Source organism: Solenopsis invicta, chromosome 6, assembly GCF_016802725.1.
Source record: "Solenopsis invicta isolate M01_SB chromosome 6, UNIL_Sinv_3.0, whole genome shotgun sequence".
Classification (NCBI taxonomy): Eukaryota; Metazoa; Arthropoda; class Insecta; order Hymenoptera; family Formicidae; genus Solenopsis; species Solenopsis invicta.
In genome coordinates, this window is record NC_052669.1 from 14,579,832 (window position 1) to 14,601,246 (window position 21,415).

Here is a 21,415-nt window from a genome sequence, read left to right on the forward strand (position 1 = left end):
AACATGCTTGGGACTAAAAAAATAAACTAGAAAAAAAGTATAAAACATTTTCATGTTCATAGAAACTGAAATTTGTAAAAATTTCCCCGAAACTCATGAATTAAATTGAAATTGTGTGAATTATTAATCAAAAACTGTTAAAAATAGTGTGCATTGAAGTTTGACGGTGAATATCTTTTGAACAGTTAATTTAATCGACTAATCATAAAATACCATTATTGTAGAGCAGTGAATTTCCGACAAAACCATGAGTTGCGCGTATCATAATGATTTTTTGTTAAGGAGTTATAAAATTCATAAAAAGAAAGAAATCTACCTTAAAATGATCAAACTTTAACCTTTAATAACTTCTGAACGCTGAGGTATACGAAAACATTGTAAGAGATCTTTTTTGTAGAGAATTCAATTTCCTACGAAAATATGAGACGAAATATTTTTTTTCAAATAGTAGATACCGAGATATATATTTTTCTTCCTCACAATAAGAAAAAAATAGAAAACTGAGAGGCGGAGGACCTTCCTAATAAAATTAAGAGCTCATACTTGGAGAGAATGTTTTTGAGGTCTCTACCAACCAAGTTTTCGGAGTACAAAGTGAAAAAAAAAGTCGATTTTTTTGGCCCACCCTAATATGTATAGACACACGTACTCACACATGCACAAGTTTTGTAAGGAATAAGATATTATAGAATATTATAAAATATTATAAAATATGGGATATTATAGAATATTATAGGATATTATAAAATATAGGAAATTACAGAATATTATATGATATTTAGGAAATATAGCTTGTGTAAAATATTACAGCTTTCAATGTTTGTCATAACAACATTATGAAAAATCGTAAAATAATAAATGTATATCATTGATTATCATTAAAGAGGATTGATATATTGTACAAATTTTTATGTTTTACATTATTAAATTGTATAGAATATTATAAAATATGTATAGGATATTATAAAATACAAGGTATTATAAGATATTACAGTATATTATATGATGTAGAATATTATAAGATATTATAGAATGTATAGCTTTTACAAAATTTTATAGCTTTCAAAGTTCGTTATGAAAATATATTATGAGAAATGTATCATAAAATATTAAATGCATAATATTATTTTTTATCATTGAAAAGGATTGACTCATTGTATAAATTTTCATATTTTACCTGTTCAAATCAGCTTTACTTCAAATATAATTTTTTATTAACGTTATCACAAGTGTACGATTACCTCAGTGTTAGCGTATTAGGTTATTGTCCCGTAAATCTTAGGTTCAAATCCCGCCGGCGCTATCGACATACAGAACTCAGCAAACGAGAAATAATTGAAAAATGTTTAGGATTATTAAATAGAACAAAATCAAATCCAGTTTTTGGATTTTTTGAATCCGTTTTCTATCCGTAATCTATTTGAATCAATAATTACGGATTGGCTATTTGCTTTCTGTATCTTATTCAAGTATACAATATACATAAAACGTGCGACTTATTTATTTGAATCCGTAATTGTGGATTGGTTATCTGCTTTTGATATCATATTCAATATTCAATGCAATGAACGTGAGTCTATTCGTTTGAATCCGTAATTGTGGATTGGCCATTTGCTTTTGGTATCATATTCAATGTACAATGCAATGAATTATATTTAACTACCCTAACAGCACAACCATCCATATGTCAATTGTAAATCGACTTTTCTAAGTCAGGCTTTCGGAGTTGACTGCAAGTCGACTTTGCATAGACGTCTGCAGACGTCCTTCAAATATTGACTTCACGACGTCTAGAAAAAGGCATGCGGTCCTGTAGTCCTGTGTGCATCATGTATTGTTGAGAAACATAAATACTCATATCAATAGACAAAATAGGTCCATATATGAAGTAACCTTGATCTACATCCCAATGAGCAAACAATATTTTTTAATTGGGTTTTTAATAAAAATTTTTTCATATTTGATTTAATTATTGTATTATATTGATATATATTTTCTAATTGCTTTCTTTTTTGAACAAATAACAGAAAAGTTATTCCAGATGCTATTTTACATTTGCGAAATTAGTAAAAAAAATATAATTTTATATTTGTTTATATAAATAATATGCTTTAATTATACATATATCATTTTTTCGATAACGAATATTGACCTGATCTAACAATTATATACACATATCAGTATAAAGTGTTCACAGGTCATCATGAGAGATCAGTTCGCAGCGATCACGGAGGTCAAACAACGTTCACCGGAGTTGCGACTTGGATGGGTGACCGCTTGAAAATTTCCGAAAAAAATTCCTAAGAAATTGATTTCTTTTTACAAAAATTGTTTTTGAAAATATTACAAAAATATTGTTTTACTCACGTAGGTTCTATTTGAATGATTTACGTAAAAAAAATGCAATGAATTATATTTAATTAGAGGTATAAGAAACGGATTCAATGTGTTCAGTTTCTATAAAATTCAATACTTTTTCGCGGATTCAGAAACATGATTCATATGGATTTATCCAATCTAATCATTTCTCGTTTGCTGGGAATGGACTGCTCATGACCGTGGTGGGGGTAGAAAGACACATAGAGTGAAAGGCAGACAATACGAAGGACGTTCGTTCTCTGTCTACTAAGTCTGATTGGTTGCTGGGGACCCAACAACCAATCAGACTTAGTAGACAGAAAACGAACGTTCTTCGTATTGTCTGCTTCTCACTCTATTTGTCTTTCTACCCCCACCACGGTCATCAGCAGTCCATTCTGTATGTCGATGGCGCCAAATGCGTTTTCAAAAATTGTAAAATAATCATAATTAATAAAATAGAATATATGCGAATTAGATTAACCTATAATAAAAGTAAAAATAAAATCTGCAAGAAAACTAAAAAAAAATTTGTTTTATAATAAAAATTTTTTTGGTGTACAAATCTGTTTATACGACATTTCTTAAGTCATTTGTGAAATAAGGGAAACAAAATCATATTATAGAATATTATAGGATATTATAAAATATAGGATATTATAGTATATTATAGAATATTATAGGATATTATAAGGATAAAAAAGGATAGACAGATGCTTTTGTAACTCTGATAGAAACATATTGATTAATGTACAAAAATAATTAAAATAACATTAAATAACATTAAATAACATTAAAATAGGTAAATCAGTGTATTATAGAATATACCAAAACAAAGAAAATTATAAAATATGAAAAATATTTACATGGGATATGATAAACTACGATACAAATCTGTCTATATGAAACTTCTTAAGTCATTTACGAAATAAGGGAGACAAAATCACCATAGGAAATGATAGACAAAATTTTCTATCATATTCTATCCATTATTTTAAGCAGGGCTGATATGCATCACAGGGTCACATACGGCTGACTAATGTATCTGCCGGTGCGTGTACACCACTAGTACACGAAATCGCATACGGTATGCCGGTGCGTATACATCACAAGTACATAAAGTCGCATACGGCTGATATACCACAAGGTTGCATACAACTGACTAATGTATGCCAGCACCACTCTGTGTTGAAAATATGAAAGAAAGAATTCCTGAAAGACAACAACGACGACGACAAATAAAACGTATCTTAATATAAAAATGTAGAGATTTAGACTTTGCATTGCGATATCTACGCTCGTAGGACACGGAGAGAAAAATAAAAACACTTTAATTATGCAATTTTCCCCAAGCTATCGATTGAGACTACTCAAAACTTGATTGGTTCAGCTGTTACTGAGATCTGATAATCTCGTTATGCTTGAACTCGCTTGCATAAAAGAGGCTCGGTCTTCTTTCGCTTCGTTTATTCAGAGAAAAAAAACATAGGCGCGAGACGCGACCGTGTCTTTTGATTTTTAATGTAAAATAAAATTTTTTGCATCATTACGACGCATAAAGTTATTGTATGGTGTCGGCAGTGTGAAGTTGCACTGGCAACTAGCAAGCGGCGACCTATAACATGCCAACAGGTTATGGGCCCAGAATCAGGATTGATTAAGATAAGGTAGTATAAAGTACAGGTTAAGGCGCTATAAGGAGAGAGCGCGGAAATGGCGGAAACACCTCGCGTGATAATCACAAAGTTGAACAACGACAACTGCGAGTCATGGAAGTATAAGATAAAGTTGTTGCTCATAAAAAAAGGCCTATGGGATGTTGTGCATAAAGAACAACCGGATGCACAGCCGGATGCGTGGTTAAACAAAGACACAGAAGCAAGAGGCAGCGATCGGATTTCTAGTGTAAGATAATCAACTCATACACATTTGTAATAAGACAACGGTGGCAGTAACATGGAAAGCATTACGAGATTATTATCAGAAGGTTTCATTATCAAGTAAGATTATTCTACTAAATAATTTATGCGGCATGAAACTTGCAGAAAATAGTAATGTTGAGGAACATATTATAAATATGTTAATAATTAAAGATAAATTAGAAGTCATTGGAGCGAATATTAAAGAAGAATTGTTTATTGCAATGTTACTCGGTAATCTTTCAATTTTTATAACAGCTTGATAAATGCGCTTGAGAGCAGGCCGGAAAAGGACTTAACTATTAGGTATTTGGTAAAAGGAAAGCTCATCGACAAATACCGCAGGAGAACGAACAACACAGTTGTAATGAATAAAAGACAAGATTTTAAAGATAAGAGATAGTAGAAAACACACAAAATCAAGACAGGATCTTATGGAATATTTTTTCTGCAAGAAGAAAGGCCGCATGAAAAAGGACTGCAGGAAACATAAAGCGTGGAAAAAAAAACTGAAACGGTAAATAAAGTAACTACGGATAAGGATAATCTTTGCTTTAATATAGACAGTAAAGACAATTTAAGAGAATCGTGATACGTAGATTCGGATGCCACAAGTCACATGATAAATAGCAGAGAATTTTTCGACGAAACATTTACAATTATAGAAGATAAAGTCACCATTGCAAACGGACAGAAAGCCAAGGTAATGAGTATAGAATCAGGAAGAATTAGTTGTTACAACGGAAATATTGAGAAAACAATCACGTTGTTGTGCCCTGGCACGTCACCAGAGTATATTCGGAATCGTTGCTGCGCCCAAGGAGTTAGGACTCGAAGAAGGGCCGCGTTGATGAGTCAGAGATGGTAGACAGTCCTGATTACAACGCATATATATATATATATATATATATATATATATATATATATATATATATATATATATATATACAGGGTGTCCCGTAATGCTTCATAAATATTTCAGGGATTGAAAGAGGATGAAATTTTGAACTGAAAGTTTCTTTGCCCATTTTGGCTCAGATCATTATTTACCGACTTATTAACGGTTAAAGTTGATCAATCAGATTGCGCTCAGCCGAAGCGCCCAGAAGCGTAGCGTGCCGTGGGGCTCCTCGCGCTTACTGTAAACATTCTCCCGATTAAAATGTTATTCTAATTCTTCATATTAATAAATAAATAAATCAATAAATAAATCAATAAATCAATAAATAGGTAAGTGAATAATTAAATAAATAGATAAATGAGTAAAAATAAATTGCAATTGAAAATTTATCTAATTTTTGAATATTTTTGATTTTTTTTATTATTTATTTATTTATTCGTTTGCTTAATTCAATTATTTAATCCATTTGTTCATTAAGTTACTTAATTTCCATGGCTGACCTCGTAGCGATGGGGAAAAATTAACTACAAGATGTTTGTCATGGGTATAAAAGAAGATTATTGGAAAAAAACATTAACAAAATAAATTGTATAATAAATAGTTTGTTAAACATATTCTTCAAAAAAATGTTTTGACATGTATCACGCATGATTATTTTGTTTTATTGTTATAGAAACCGATAAAGCTATTCCGTTTTTATTTAAAATTAGATTTATAAAAAACTGTTTAATTTGTTAGAAGAGAAACTGTTTAACAAATTGCTTGTAAACAATTTATTTTGATTATTTTTTGTTAGCATCTTAATATTGACGTGTAACATACAATTCTACCTTTTTTTTTACAATTCGATCACGTTATAAACGTACAATTAAAATTAAACGTACAATTAAAATTTACGAATACGTAATTAATTAAATTCTCAATTGTTACTTTCATCTTTTCGTTACATAGTAAACAATGTTTTATAAGATTTAACGTACATATTTTATTATGTACCAAACAGTTAACCTAATTTTTTTTTGTTAATTGAATTCACGATACATACATATGTTAAAAAGTAACACAAATATTATATAAAAAATTAACATAAAATAAATATAGCAATGACATAATTTGGAAACAAATTGTGGAAACACATTTCTTCAGTAAAATTAACATTAATAATGTCGACACGTGCCTTTTATTAATGTAGCTTAGAATTTACATTTCAAATCTACTGTTTGGTACATAATAAAATATGTATGTTAAATTTTACAAAAAATTGTTTACTGTGTAACGAAAAGATGAAAGTGACAATTGAGAATTTAATTAATTACGTATTCGTAAATTTTAATTTTAATCGTATATATATATATATGTATATTTTTAAATTGCCCTTTAACACTTGACGTATAATTATATATGTCACTCGTATATTTGGTTTCTTCGGACGGTATATAGGTCTCTTAGCGTTATCTCCGGATTACGTTATCGGTTTGACGTGTAAGGCACGCACGGCGAGTAACGTTCCGGACAGATGATCAATTGACTCTCCGTCGCTTCCCGCTTTTATTGATCTATTTATTCACAATTTGTTACTTACTTCGACCAATTATGTTCGCGCAAAATACAGCTTCCACGCTTAGCCGTAATATGAATAGCAGAAGGCGACTCAGCTATTGTTTACGCAGAGTGATAATATTTCGGGCAGGAAGCCCGAAAGGCTATCCGCGTTTTCGATATCCTTGCATATAGAAAATTTGAATCCCATTGCGATTATGCATAGTGATCGAAATCGCGTTTGATTTCGTGTTGCGGGTTCTTAACGCGGTTGTACTGGGTATAACAACGTTAAAGAATGTCCTATACATACCAGGCTTACACAGTAACTTATTATCAATGAAGAAAATTGCGGAAAATGAATTTACAATAAAATTTAAAGAAAAAACATGCAATATATTAAAGAATAAGGAGGTAATTATTACGGCAAAAAGCGCAGGAAATCTGTATAGGCTTAATGTAAAAGCTTTATCGTCAACAAAGATGCATTCAAATAAGTGTATTCACGCATGGCACAGAAAGTTAGGACATAGAGATTCGGATGCAGTCAGGAAATTAGTCAAAGAATATATGGCATACGGTATTACAAGACTGCAAAATTAAGAATGTATATGAAAATTGTATTCAAGAAAAATTAAGTAGAAAGCTTTTCCCAAAAGTATCAAACAGGCAAACAAAAGATATTGTAGAGATCATACATAGTGATGTTTGCGGTCCTACGCAAACCATCACGCCGAGTGGCATAAGGTACGTATTAACCATGATCGATGACTATAGCAATTATACGGAAGTATTCTTACTAGCACACAAATTGGAGGTTTTGAGATACATCAAAGAGTATATTGAAGCAGTCAACAATAAATTCAACAGAAAGCCCCAAATATTAAGATCAGATTGTGGCAAGGAATACGTTAACAAACAGCTAACTGATTATCTTAGGAGGAGGGTATCCGAATAGAACTTACGGCACCTTTTTCACTACAGTAGAATGGCAAGACCGAAAGAAAAAACAAGTACTTGATTGAAATGGCCAGGTGTACGAGGATTGTTATTTATGTATCCAAAATAATAAACAAAAACAAATATTTATTATTATAAATGATTTTATTGTTTTTCAAAATATTCTTCGCGATGATCGATACACTATTGCATACGTTTGAACCAATTTTTATAACACTTTTGCACCAATCAACACGAGCTTTTTCTTAAACGATTTGACAATCGCTTAAAATTATGCGGAATCCAACGCGAATAAATTATTTTTATGGCTAAATGTTGATATAAAATCTGATATATGTTTGTTATACTAAGGCATGTCTCAATCTCACAGTATATCACATGATAAGGATATTAAAAATTACATGGCAATTTACGTAGACAATATAATAAATGCGCCTAACAATACAAAAGACATAATGAATATGGAATAGACATTATCGAATTCGTACGCATTAACAAAACTTGAAAAAATTAAAGAATACTCAGGAATACAGATAAAAACAGATAAAAAAGTTTATTACATACATCAAAGGAAGCACATACGTAACATTTTAGAAACCTATGGATTGAAGGATGTCGAAGGACCAAATGTACTACTAAGTATAGGATACGAAAATTTTGAGGATCATAAAATACTGCAAGATAACCAAAATTTTCAAAGTTTAATTGGAAGCTTGCTATATATAGCTACATGTACACCAGCCGACATCAAAACTGCTGTTGAAATACTAAGCAGAAAATTAAATAATCCAACGGAAACAGACTGGATAGAAGCAAAAAAATTGCAAGATACTTCAAACACACAGATTATAAACTTAAACTTGGAAGTAACAAACGAAAGGAAGAACTATAGGCTATGCAGATGCAAATTGAGCCAAATCTAAAGACGACAGAAAATCAAATAGCGGATAATTATTCAAATATTATGAAAGCACAGTCAGTTGGGCCTGCAAAAGGCAATCTTATGTAGCACTATTGTTTGCTAAAGCAGAATATATCTCACTGAGGGATAGATGTCAAGAAATGTTATGGCTAACAAAATTGTTAAAGGACTTTCAAGAAGATGTAAAACTACCGGTGAACATTTACGAAGACAACCAAAGCTGCATTAAGTTGGCCAATAACCAAAAATAGGCCAGTAAAAAAATCAAAGCATGTCGACACAAAATACTATTTTGTGAGGGATCTAAGTAAAGGTAACATAATTTTGTTTGAATACTGTACGAGTAAAGATATGCTTGCAGATATGCTTACAAAGGCAATACATCACGTGAGGCTACGCAAATTATCAAAGGAAACTGGACTATAGGCATTTTCTAGTGATGAGAAACGTCATTGAGGAGGAGTGTTTAAATTAGGAGCCAAAAAGCTACAATGACGCCATCTAATTGTAACCGTTTGTCACTTTTCAACACACACGCACACTCACTCACTCACTGACTCTTAGACACGTTGTTAACATGCGTTCTCATTCACGGCTTTATATATACAATAAAATATAATTATCTCTTAATTCAATCCTGGTATATAGTTACTTCTTACCCTAAAAGTCTCTGCCAACAATAATTGATGCCAACAAACATTTAAATGTAAGAACCCTTTGTCCCTAAAAGAACCGTAAAAAATTTGTTGCAAAAAGTAATACTTCATCCAGGGATCCAATCTAGAATATTCCAATTTTTCAGGGCGAGTGTTTTAACCAACTCGATCACGGAGCTAAGTGGTGATATTCTTCAGAACAACCGGTATTATACAACCGGTATAGTACAACGTATTTTTTCTACGCTCGCCAAGCGTAGAGGAGTATGTTCAATTAATAAGGGAAGGGAAGCAATATTTAACGACAACCGGAAATAATTTGGGCGCCAGGCGTGATCTCTCGCGCCACTAAGAATCAGGAAATGCGTAATAACAGCGATACGCAATATCTCTTACGATTCACTCGCAGCTCACTGTATGGCAGAAGAGCGTGGTTCTTTAGGTTAGCAGAGAGGAAGAGAAGGGACTGCAATCACTATTCCAAGTTTCACATTTAATAATGTGAACAATTCTAAAAAGACAGAGAAATAATATAACAATTTTTATAAAAAAGACGGATAGATAATAATATAATGAAGTCTGATGTAAGTGAATATTATAATAACATTTAAATCGAAAGACCGGTGGGTATCATACGAGCGAGGTATCATACTGAGAAACAGTAAAGTTACGGAGACTAATAACACGTTTGCAGCGGAGTTAATGACGGTGTACGCAGTGAAATAAGTGCGGTGCAATACATGTAACGCGGCACGGACGATAATATATTTGCGATCAGACTATCCTTAACGTATCACATAATTAGGTATGCGATGGAATGTACGCGGGTGTGACGCCTGCAAATGATTAGCAACTCGCAAATAAATACATTCGATAAAGATTTTACAGGAGTACGGTAGCCGGTGCTCCACGCGGTAATTTCACGGGCTAACAAATCTCGCCGAGGCTGCTCGGTATCAAGCCTCGCGGAGATCGAACCGTGCAAATTCCACGCACAGCTATATTTCCGATTCCACGGATTGTTCCCTGGGCGACATGGCACAATAATTCACGGTGAAAAACGACGGTCACGCCTAAGCCGTGGTCCAATCTTCGTACGCGGTATTCTAACTAACTCACACAATTTTGATATGACAAATTTTCGCAATTTTGTTACGATAAATTTTCATACAAATTTGATACGAAACGACAAATTCTAACAGTTTCGAGACGGTACAATTGACTGCCTATAGCCGCGCTCCCCGAGAGGAATTTGCGACATTCGGGCTACGGTTATCTCTAGAAAGGTCGTTATGTCAGCCCTATTTCTTAATTGCGGTTATCTAATATATATATAGGGTGGGGGGAAAAATAACGGAACAGCAAAATATCTCGAAAATTAAGCATTTTAGAAAAAAGTGTTTCAGATAAAAGGGTTTTAAAAGATCTATTTAATAATATTATCAATTTGACCTTGGATGGCGCCGTCAAGATCAAATCAAAATTACATTAATTTTTTTTAATAGAATACACTATTTCTGATTGATCAAGACCTTTCCAAAATCCTACAAGAAAGTTTATTTTCATTGAGGACTTTCTGAATTGTGAGGCTTGAAAGCTACAGTGTACTTTTGTAACGACTTGACTTCGCCCACGGGCGATGTTGTATCGGTGCACGAGGACGGAGGTAGGTCGCCGAGAGAACTAGACGCGTATTTCCAGATGACAAATAAATCCGTTTATTAGAAGCAAAAAAGCATATAGAGTGATAGTCGCATAAGCGGCGCGCAGACGAACAGAACGGAGGAGTAACGCGCGGACGGACGGAGAATAATTGCGGAATAGACGATCGCGGCTATTTACAACGCAGGTGATTCTGAGAAAAATTTCTCCGAACTCGGAATCCCTGTTAACAAGTGGCGCGATCTTGCCGAAGGTCGCGGCCACGGTCATAGCCACAGGCGCGTAGGCCCGAGCTGGCAATAGAGCTCGCGCGCGCGGTACAGCTGTACGGTACGGTGATTCGGCGATCGCAACGAGCAGCGGTTAATACAGCGTTGTTATTGCAGCGGTGGCAACGACTCACGCCAAGATCTCTTGGTGGACGCGCGGAATAGGATAGGATTCTCCGGTTTTTCCAGTCCACCGAGATTACTCGGTTAAGCCTAAGGCACTTGAGCCCGTAGAAGCGGCGGGGGGAAAATTCGTCGCTGAAATCTCTCGGCAGAAACCAAGCTCGCTTGATTTCGGGACGGAGCGGAAAGGTATGCGTTTTCTTTACGGACAGGCGGTTCGGAAAAGAAGAAGCCCTGTTCGTAGAACTGGCTGCGCTTATATAGCCAAATCTCGAGAGGAGGGGTTGTGCAGAAAGCGGGCAATAAAATTTGCGCAATAAATGCCTTCTAATACTGTTTTGATATTACGTACAGGTATTGCCTTCTAGGTCGTTTTCACGTTCGTGGCTATAATTGAACAGACTGGATTGGCCGTAAATGCGCAAGTTCTCTACGGTCATGAACGTGAAAACAACCGAGAAAATAAACGCGGTGACTCATCAATGAACGTGGCATCGCCATTTGGGAAGGCAATTATTGCGCGAATTGTACGGTATCGGAGAAGGGATTCCCGCCACTCGAGATCGGCAGCAACCGCCACTTTGTTTACTTGTATGGCGCGGAGATTATCTCGACGCGCGGATGCGTGTTCGCGCGATACGCCGATTTGAAATTCTTATTGGCGCTATGCGCCTGTTATTTGCCGGCGGGTGTTCGGCCGAATAGCACGGAACGGTGGACGATCCGAGGGGGAAGCGGAAAGGCGGTTTATTACACTTTTAACACTTCCAATTTCGTTGAAACGCTTAATTGTTCTATGAATTGTAGATATTAAAATGGCAGGATCTTCATTGCATAAAGTTTCATTAAAAAACTGTCTCATATCATTATATGATCTTCGATCGCCCCATCCTCTAATCATCAAAAGAGATATGCGTTCTCGTTCAGAAAGACGTAACATCATTTATCAAAGGGGTAAAAATGGCTCCAACTAAATAAACTAATACTTGAATACGCAAGTATTAAAAGTTATTGGAAAGATAGCGAAGAAAAAATCACGTGATACAGTAAACTATAACAAATGTTCAATAAATTAACTCGAGAAGCAAAAATGGAATAGAACTTGGGTACGATCTAAGATTAAAATCAAACTGTTTTGTACTTGCAATGCATATCGAGAGTAATTGTCGCGGTTCGCGTAATTCAAGGAGCGGCATCCACCCTCTAATGATCCGTGCTCGCATTGCATTTAAGATTTTTTCGCCCTTCTCTTTCTTCGCCCCTCCCCCCCTCCCCAGAGATGGCAAAATGGACGTTTTTGATGTAATGTATAGATTGTGAGATACCATTGTAACCTTATAAATTTTAATCAGAAGTTACTTTTCATTAAGTATTTTTCGAATTATGACACTTGAAAGTTACAGTACACTGTAGCTTTCAAGCCTCACAATTCGGAAAGTACTCAACAAAAATAAACTTTCTTGTAGGATTTTAGAAAGGTCTTGACATTAGCTATTAGATTCTGGAATCAAAAATAGGGTGTTTCATTTAAAAATGTTAATGTGATTTTGATTTGACCTTGACGACGCCATCCAAGGTAAAACTGATAACATTATTAAATAGATTTTTTAAACTCTACAACTTTTATTTGAAATACTTTTTTCTAAAATGCTTAGTTTTCGGGATATTTTGCTGTTCCGGTACTTTTCCGCCACCCTGTTTAATTACGCAGTACGCAGTACTTGACGGAATTATCGGAGATCGGCCTTCACTCGGATGCTTAAAACTAAGGTTACCAGAGCGGCGACTTACAGGATAACAATAGGCGGCACTTGTCGGCTCCCAGATTAAACCTTCCTCGGATTTAGCGTAAATGATAGTCATGAGCCAGTGATGAACCGCTGGGTTCCGTCAAATTTTCGCATGCCCCGTGACATCGGTAGGCTCGTGACGTTACAATTTCTTTCTTCGCCTGTTTTTTCTGGCGATAGGCTCAGTATTCCTTCGAATGTCTTTCTTTATCGCGTCTATACTTGCTACTGCACTATTGGAAGGACGCACTACTGTGTGCTCTTGCTTTTCCGCGAGGTTCCGTGCCCTTGCCATGTTGCCGATGTGAGCTTCGCCCGTCTAACAGTGGGCAAGTGGGGCAAGACGAGGTTTGCCAGAATTGTCCCGGGGTTCGTGTTCTAATTTTATATGGCATCCACTCCTGAGATCGTCGGACTAGCCAGGTCTTGACCAACTTTGACCAGAATTGTATCTTTGCGGCCTGCGGTTTGGCCGTGGAAGGTTCTCCAATGGCGTTCTCTGCAATAAGGATCAGCGGTAGTATGTGGAGCGTTCAAGAATGTAGACAAGAGAAATAGGCAGAACCACAACTTAACTTTCCGGCGCGTTATCAGCGTCGATGCGGCTCCTGCGGCTTCTCCCTCGAAGTCTTGCTTCCGGATGGTTGCCTTATACATATTTCCTGCTACCAACTGCTTGGGCTTAAGCTATTCTTTCACCTCTCAACGCTCTCGGTAGTTTTACACAAAAATATACATTTAAAGAGCGGTAAGGTGCGGTAGTTTTTAAGTGGTACTTAAAATTGGCATATTCGCGTTTCAATTATCCCTCCCTGGGAGAGGGAGGCGTAACCTAGAGTACTCTTTATCGCCTTATCGCTATCCAGGGCGGCGCTGGCAAAGAGTCACGTCACAGTAGTGAGAAATTCTACGCGCACACCATCATTGCACAACCATCCTCGAAAGTCGAGAAGTTTCAGATTTGATCTCTAGCTGATGTGTTATTTTTTGCAACAAATTGTAACGAAACGCCCCTCCACCTCGCGCGCACTGCCACTCCGCTCCGTCCACCCGAGCAAAACACCGGCAGAACGCCACGTGCGCGCACAGGGCTAACCTATCGTTGCGATCACGCAGCAGCACGCGCGCCGCCCGTGGCGTTCGGCAACGCTCCCACTCCGGGCCAGCCGACCGAACGCACGGATTGGTCCGCCCAACCGTGCGTTCGGATATATAAGCCGGCAGTGGGAACGCCGAGATCAGATCTTCCCGGTCCGCCGAATCCGACAGGTCGAGTATCCTCGACCGCACTCCGACTCCCAAGAGGACGAGAATACTCGCCTCATCCTGATTCCCCTCGACGAGCATCCTCGTCGTTCCGGCTAGCCGAGTATCCTCGGCTAATCCTGTCATACCGAATACCGCCAATCACGGCGAGCATCCTCGCCGTAGCCGAGTATCCTCGGCTAATCCTGTCCTACCGAACACCGTACACAGCCAATCACGGCGAGCATCCTCGCCGTGCTCCGTAGCCGAGTATCCTCGGCGAATCACCGCCCACGACGAGCATCCTCGTCGAGTCCGCAGGCTGGGTATCCCTAGCCAATCCCATCCGTCCTCTCCCTCAGGGAAGAGTCTCTCGTAACCTAAAGCCTCGTCAGGGCATCCGCGTCCTGACGAGAACTTCGCCTCTTTTTGCACGAGGCGGCTCGGGCGAGACGCGGAATCGTCGCCGACGCTCCAATCCCGCGTTCCGCGACTCCCCGACCACCCCGGACACCGTGTCCGTTTAAAAACACCGCGTTTAGTTAAGTTCTTATTATGTATCTTTTGTAAGTAGATTTATTACGTGTCGCTTTACCATTTCACCCGTGTTATTACGGACATCACAATTTGATTCTTTTAGTGTAAATGTAATCCCGGCTCTCGCTTAACGTTTTCATTAAGCAAGCGCGTCGTCGTCCGTGCACCGTCACCCAAACTAGCGATTCCGACAGCTCAACGGCGATTGGCCGCCGCGACTACCGCGAGCCAATCGCGTCCCCGCTTAGGCTAGGTCCACTCGCCACGAGGCGCTAGACTCAATAAGCCATAAGGCTATGTGTAAATATTGCAGCTAAATAAAGATCTCCTATGTTTGTCAGCTAAATACCGAGTGCGATTATTATACCGAACCCGACCAATCCGGCGAGCTCATCCGCAACCGTATCCTGACACCTACCCGAACCGCACGAAAACCACCAGCGTTACAAAATTCTTAACAGTTTTTTTATGGAGGAAAGAGTTTTCACTCACACACGCACGCACGCATACGCATACACATTTGAATGCGTTTATTTATCAGTTGATATTAAATTGACTTTCAATTTAATTCGGTACGTATAAATTTCAAAAGATATGTAAAATTATACAATAAATATTAGCATTAGGATTTACCTATGATCGATATGGCTATCTGTTTATATTGATAAATCAATTTTGCTAAAATCGTATGATAAAATGCTCACTGGCTCGCAGACTAATGGAACAGCATTCAAAGAATATTTAAGATAATTAGTATTGCTACTTTATAGCGCACGAATTGGCATTCGATGACATCATGAGTTTGGTAATATGTTTGACAATTGTTGACAGTTTGTCTCATAATGGCGTTTTGTCAGAGAAATGTGAACAATTTTATTGTTTTTTGAATTTTTCTTTGAGTATATATTTTGTGAGAAAAAATATCCTAACAAAAACCATTTTTTTAAAAAAAGACAATTTTTTCATATACAGGGTGATTCAGAATAACATATTGATCCCGTTACTGGCGTATTCGTAATCGAATTTTAAGACGATTTTTCCTGTAGCAAAAATTTGTCCGGAGCTTAGTTTTTAAATTATAAGAAGGAATAGTTAGCGTATGACGGGTCAGATGTGATAGACAGGGGCGGCGCGACTCATTGTTACACGCGAGTGTTTCCGTGAGGCGCCTGCGCTCAAATAACTGACAATAGTACACGAACAACGCATTCCCATTTAAACTTTCTTTCTCTTTCTCTCTCTCTCTTTCACTTTAATTTGCTATATTTAACTTGTCAAATATTGAACTTTATCATCTGGCCGTCAAATATCGGAATGACAGTGAAATCTTCAAGTTTACGGTCACAGGTGTGATACATAGGCGCAACACTATTATAATGAATGTACGGCCGCAAATAATAAAATTTCATGCAAATGGAATTACTTAAATGTCATTGGCAAGTTAAAAGTAGCACATTTAAAACGCACAAGAACGGAAAGAAGGAAAGAGAGAAAGGGGGCGTTTGAACAAGTTTTAGCACGTTTACTTAGAATTCAATTACGAATATGCCAATAACGGGACCAATATGTTATTTTGAATCACCCTGTACAAGGAATATCAAATGTCATATAATAGTTTTCCTAAATCAAAAACATTTTGTAATAAAAAAATATACCAAAAAGTAAAGATTTTCCTAAAGAAAATTCTTTAAAGGAAAAAAAACTATTTACGCCAACTACATAAAAAAAGCATGTTATGTTATTACAATCTCCTAAATAAAGAAACATATAGTTTTTTTATAAAATAAGACTATATAAAAAATAATAAAATTCCTAACAAAAACATAAAAAAAAGAAAGATATTTACGCAAAATATATAAAAAAATATCTGTTACTATCTTTTTAAAACAAATATATTTTTTAATAAAATATGTGCTAAGTACAGTAAAGTTTCTTTAACTTTGACTCTATGGGGCGATAAGAGCGGAATGCCAAAGTTATAGAATATCCTCATCATAGCACGCGTCTACCAATTATCGAACAGAGCACACAGTGATTGGTAGGTTCGTGCTGTGGTAAGCAGTGTTTCCACTCTGATGGAAAATTTCCCATTTCGGAGAATTTTTGAGGGAAGAAGAGGGAAAAGGGAAAAATGAGGAAAAATTGAGCAAAATTGAGAAAATAATAAAGAACATATAATTATCCTTTTTAATAAATCCCTTTTTGTGTGTAACTGATATAGAAATTAAAAACAGTCAATTAAGAGTCGATAGCACTGTCTGATTGGCTGAGGTTGTTATAATTCCTGTATTTCCTCACTCTACAACTGAGGGACTTGATGGATTGAGCTTAAGAAGTTGGCAATCTTATTAGATATCTGTGATTTTGTGTTGTTTCGTTATCAAATATTAAAAAATTTATAAATTTTTATTTTTAAAAGATATTTGTTTATCTTTTTCATTTATTCTTTTTATTATTAAAATACATTTTTAATCAATTTGATTAAAAATACACATAACTTATTTGCTTTTTCTGGATTAAAAGCATTAACTTAAGTTTAACCTGACGCCTGAAAATGACAAAGAAAAATAGAAAGAAATTATGAACAATTATGAAGAAACAAAATAAATGATTTAAATGATTTCATAAATTTTTTATTAAAATAAAGAATTTAGACGCAAGCTACTCTCAAATGATAAAATCTCTAACATTTTTTATGTAGGGAAAAATACGGGAAAAATTCAAAGTAGAATGTAGGAAAAAGGGGAAATTTGGAAAGAGGAGAAGGGAAATTCTAAACCATTCTAGTGGAAACACTGGTAGTGAGGGTATTTTATAAAAGGAAGAGGTATGATATTAATGTTTGTAAAAATACGTGTGAAAAAAAATGCAAAGATTATAAAGAGCCAAAGTTAAAAAAATTCTATTGTAATGCGATCCCTAAGAAAACCTTTGGAAAAAAAACCTAAACAAAAACACTTTTTTTAAATTAAAATTATCAAAAAACAAATATTAGATCATACAATTAGCCAAGTATTTAATTAAACATATAATTTTGTTAGTATTTTATCTAAAACCAAAAATATTTCTTTAATAAACAGTTTTAATTATGCTTGCTTCGTCCAAGCGCCTTGGCGGCACCGCATCTTCGAGCGAGCACGTCGTATCTTCATTGTATTTCTTGTTTTCTCGACGACAGCATCGTATCCGGGCGTGATCATTTTTTTGGGGTTAATAGGAGTAAACAAAATCTCGAAAGCGTTCGCGAGAGCACTTTCGTGAGTATTATTTACGAAATTACGATTCGACAAAGAGAATCGAGAATATAAACCCTTGAGGTTAAAACACTTACGCTCTAATAATCATGGTCATTAAACCGTCTGCCACTAACGCAATCTGAGGCAATTTGAGTAGGACAACAGAAAGACCTTTATGCCGATCATGTCGGACAACATCACGCACGAGTCACAGGACATAGAAAGCAGAGATTCACCAGCGATAACTGACACAGAAATCTGTTTTTGAGGTATTTTATGTGTTATAACCGAGCATAACGACCCGACGCATGGCAATCAATCTCAAGTTACCATGCACCGGAAAAAAATTAAACTTATTGTCTAAAGCGCTGTCACAACGCAGACAAACCCAGAAACTTTAAAACCCAACGGTAATTGCCCGAATTAGTTGCAACAACGCCGACACAACGCTATCGACGAGGACATATCGAACACCGCACTTGCAATTGACCGAATACGAAATCAACGGGGCTCCATGCTTTCTACCGCTAAAAAATACACAAAACATGATACTGGATGGAACGTCTCAAAACCACGTTAAAGAATTTTTGAACGCGAGTACATATGCCATGAAGAATATTCATCCGGCTGAGGAGCACACTCTATTCGAGGCTATTTTGTGCACTAAAATGAAAGAAAAGGCAATGACTGACTTCTAAACAAGAGACATACGAAACTTTGAACAGTTAAAACGATACTCGAAAATGAGTATCTGGGAAAGCGGAGCACCTTGCACCTGCAGTTGCAATTTAATTTCCTAAAGCAGAAAACGGGCGAAAGCGCACAAGAATTCGGGCAGCGGAACAATTTATTAGCGCTTAAATTATACGAGGCCATGGAAGAGTGGGAGGAACACACCCCTGAGCAGCAGCGCGGTATTCTGAATAATATAAAGAAACTCGCTCTTCATAATTACCAGAACGGGCTGCACGATAATATATAGCTATTGGTAAGATCGCAACGATACGCCTCATTAGCGGAAGCCATAGCCGGTGCAACAGCTGAGGAAAAGGTTAATGGCCTTAGCTATCGTAACACGAATCATTAAAAGAATAAGTACAACGCCCGAAAACGGTCCCCCACCCATGGCGCGCCACAATGCTGGAAGTGTGGGAAGACAGAACACTACGGCCAGGACTGTCAAAGCAGTCGCTACGCAAACCGCTTTTCATTACCAAAGCCCGAAGGAAAACCTCGGATGAATACAATCGATAAATACTGTAATTATTGCCAAGAGGGACACAGCCGACAATAGTGTTGATCGCTAAATAGCCAATCAAACACAAAAGATACCTTTTCGCGGATAGCCAAAACAAACAGAAGCACGCAAAACTATAAGCAAGAAAAGCCACTTGAGTAAAGGAAATCAATAATAGCCGCTGATGCACCAAGCAGCAATGACAAAGATAAAAATAGAAGCTCATCACTCAAAGAAATAGCCGCGTCGTACTGTATCGCTCACATCCGTCCCGAGCCACGCACCGATAACGAATTGGATCTTATTTTGCTCTCCGTATAAGAGGTCGCACAAAAGAAAATTGAATTCTTATTTTACACCGGGGCAACAATTTCCTTGGTAAAAATGAAGACACTGGCGGACACCGAGATAATCGATGAAAAAATCAAATTAATAGGCATCTCTTGACACTCGATCTCCACGTTGGGAAAAGCGTTCATCCATGTGTTGCTAAACACAAAAGCACAGAAACATTCCGTATACGTAATCGTGAGACGACGTGCCGGTAGATTATGACGGGATACTCGGAAACGATTTTATACGCCAAGCCCGAGCTTCATGCAACTATGCCACAAAACAGATCATAATCGGAGAGACTCGATTTAAATTTTACCCGTATAAACAAATAACATTAAAGCCACGAAGCGAAACGATAGTAAAAATTGTCACCGATATAAACACGATAGGCATCACGCGCAAAGAAGAAAAAATGCCTGAAATATACATAGGCAAATGCGGGCGGATCCTGATAGTTCACAAGACCGATAGCCCACCACCACTTACAGCGGTTGATGCCTAGACTTTTTCCGTTGGTTGGGTTAGATAAGTCAAGATGATTGCTTGGTAAATTATCACATCGTGCGCTATCGGATGCCGTTCGGCAAATGCATGGTGAAACCACGCGACTTTACCTGCGTAGCCAGCATAATAAACACGACGGAGAACGAAGTAGAAATAACGACACCACATGTAACTTTAGACGCGGTGGAAGAAGACGACGCCGTCGAAGTGCATGCAATGTGAGAGAAAAGAACAAAAGAAGAACTCACGATTATAGAACGACAAGAGAAATTGTGACAATTACTGCGCACCAAGTACCTAAACCCAGAAAAAAAGAAAACGATACAAGAAATATGCAGTGAATTCTGCAATATTTTTTTTCTAGAAAGAGATCAACTGACATGTTCCAGTTGTCGAACACAAAATTAACACGCGAATTGATAGCGCGCCTGTAAACATATGACCATACCAGACAAACACAAGGCAGAAGTGAACAAGCAAATTAACAAAATGTTAGAAAATGAAATAATAAGGCCCAGTGGGAGTTAATGGAACGCCCCGATACTGGGGTACCAAAGAAAACCGACGCATCAGGAGAAAGAAAACTACGCATAGTAGTTGATTTCAAAAAACTTAACGACCTAACAATAGGCGATTCTTTCACATTACCAAATATTACAGACATATTAGACCAACTCGGGAGTGCCAAATATTTCTCCACGCTAGATCTAGCGTCGGGCTATCACCAAATACCGATAGCCAAAGAAGATAAATGCAAGACAACATTTTCTACACCGTACGGCTACTACAAATACAATAGAATGCCTTTTGGACTAAAGAATGTACCGGCGACCTTCCAATGGCTAATGAACTCAGTGCTTGCCGGCGTGCAAGGTATCAAGTGTCTAATATATTTAAATGATATTGTAATATATGCGCCAAGCCTACAAGAACACAATTGCCGCCTCATAGAGGTATTCAAGCAATTAGGAGAAAAGAACCTCAAATTGCAAAAAGAGAAATACAAATTTCTAAGAAAAGAGGTCAACTACTTGGACACGTGATCACCAAAAACGGAATATAATCCGATCTAGCAAAGATAACAAGGGTAAAAAATTTCCCAACGCCGAGCAAAATAAAAGATATACAGGCGTTCTTGAAACTAGCCGGATATCGAAGATTCATCGACAATTTTCTAAAAATAGCCAAGTCACTAACTTTATTGACACAAAAAGACAAAAG

The 21,415-nt window shown here is 36.8% G+C and overlaps 1 protein-coding gene across 7 annotated transcripts in view; it reads right to left on the reverse strand.

The window, feature by feature from the left end:
- The window catches only part of LOC105198089 (follistatin), a 621,281-nt gene that overhangs the window by 348,567 nt on the left and 251,299 nt on the right, over positions 1 to 21,415 (reverse strand). The gene's annotated exons all lie outside the window — the stretch shown is intronic.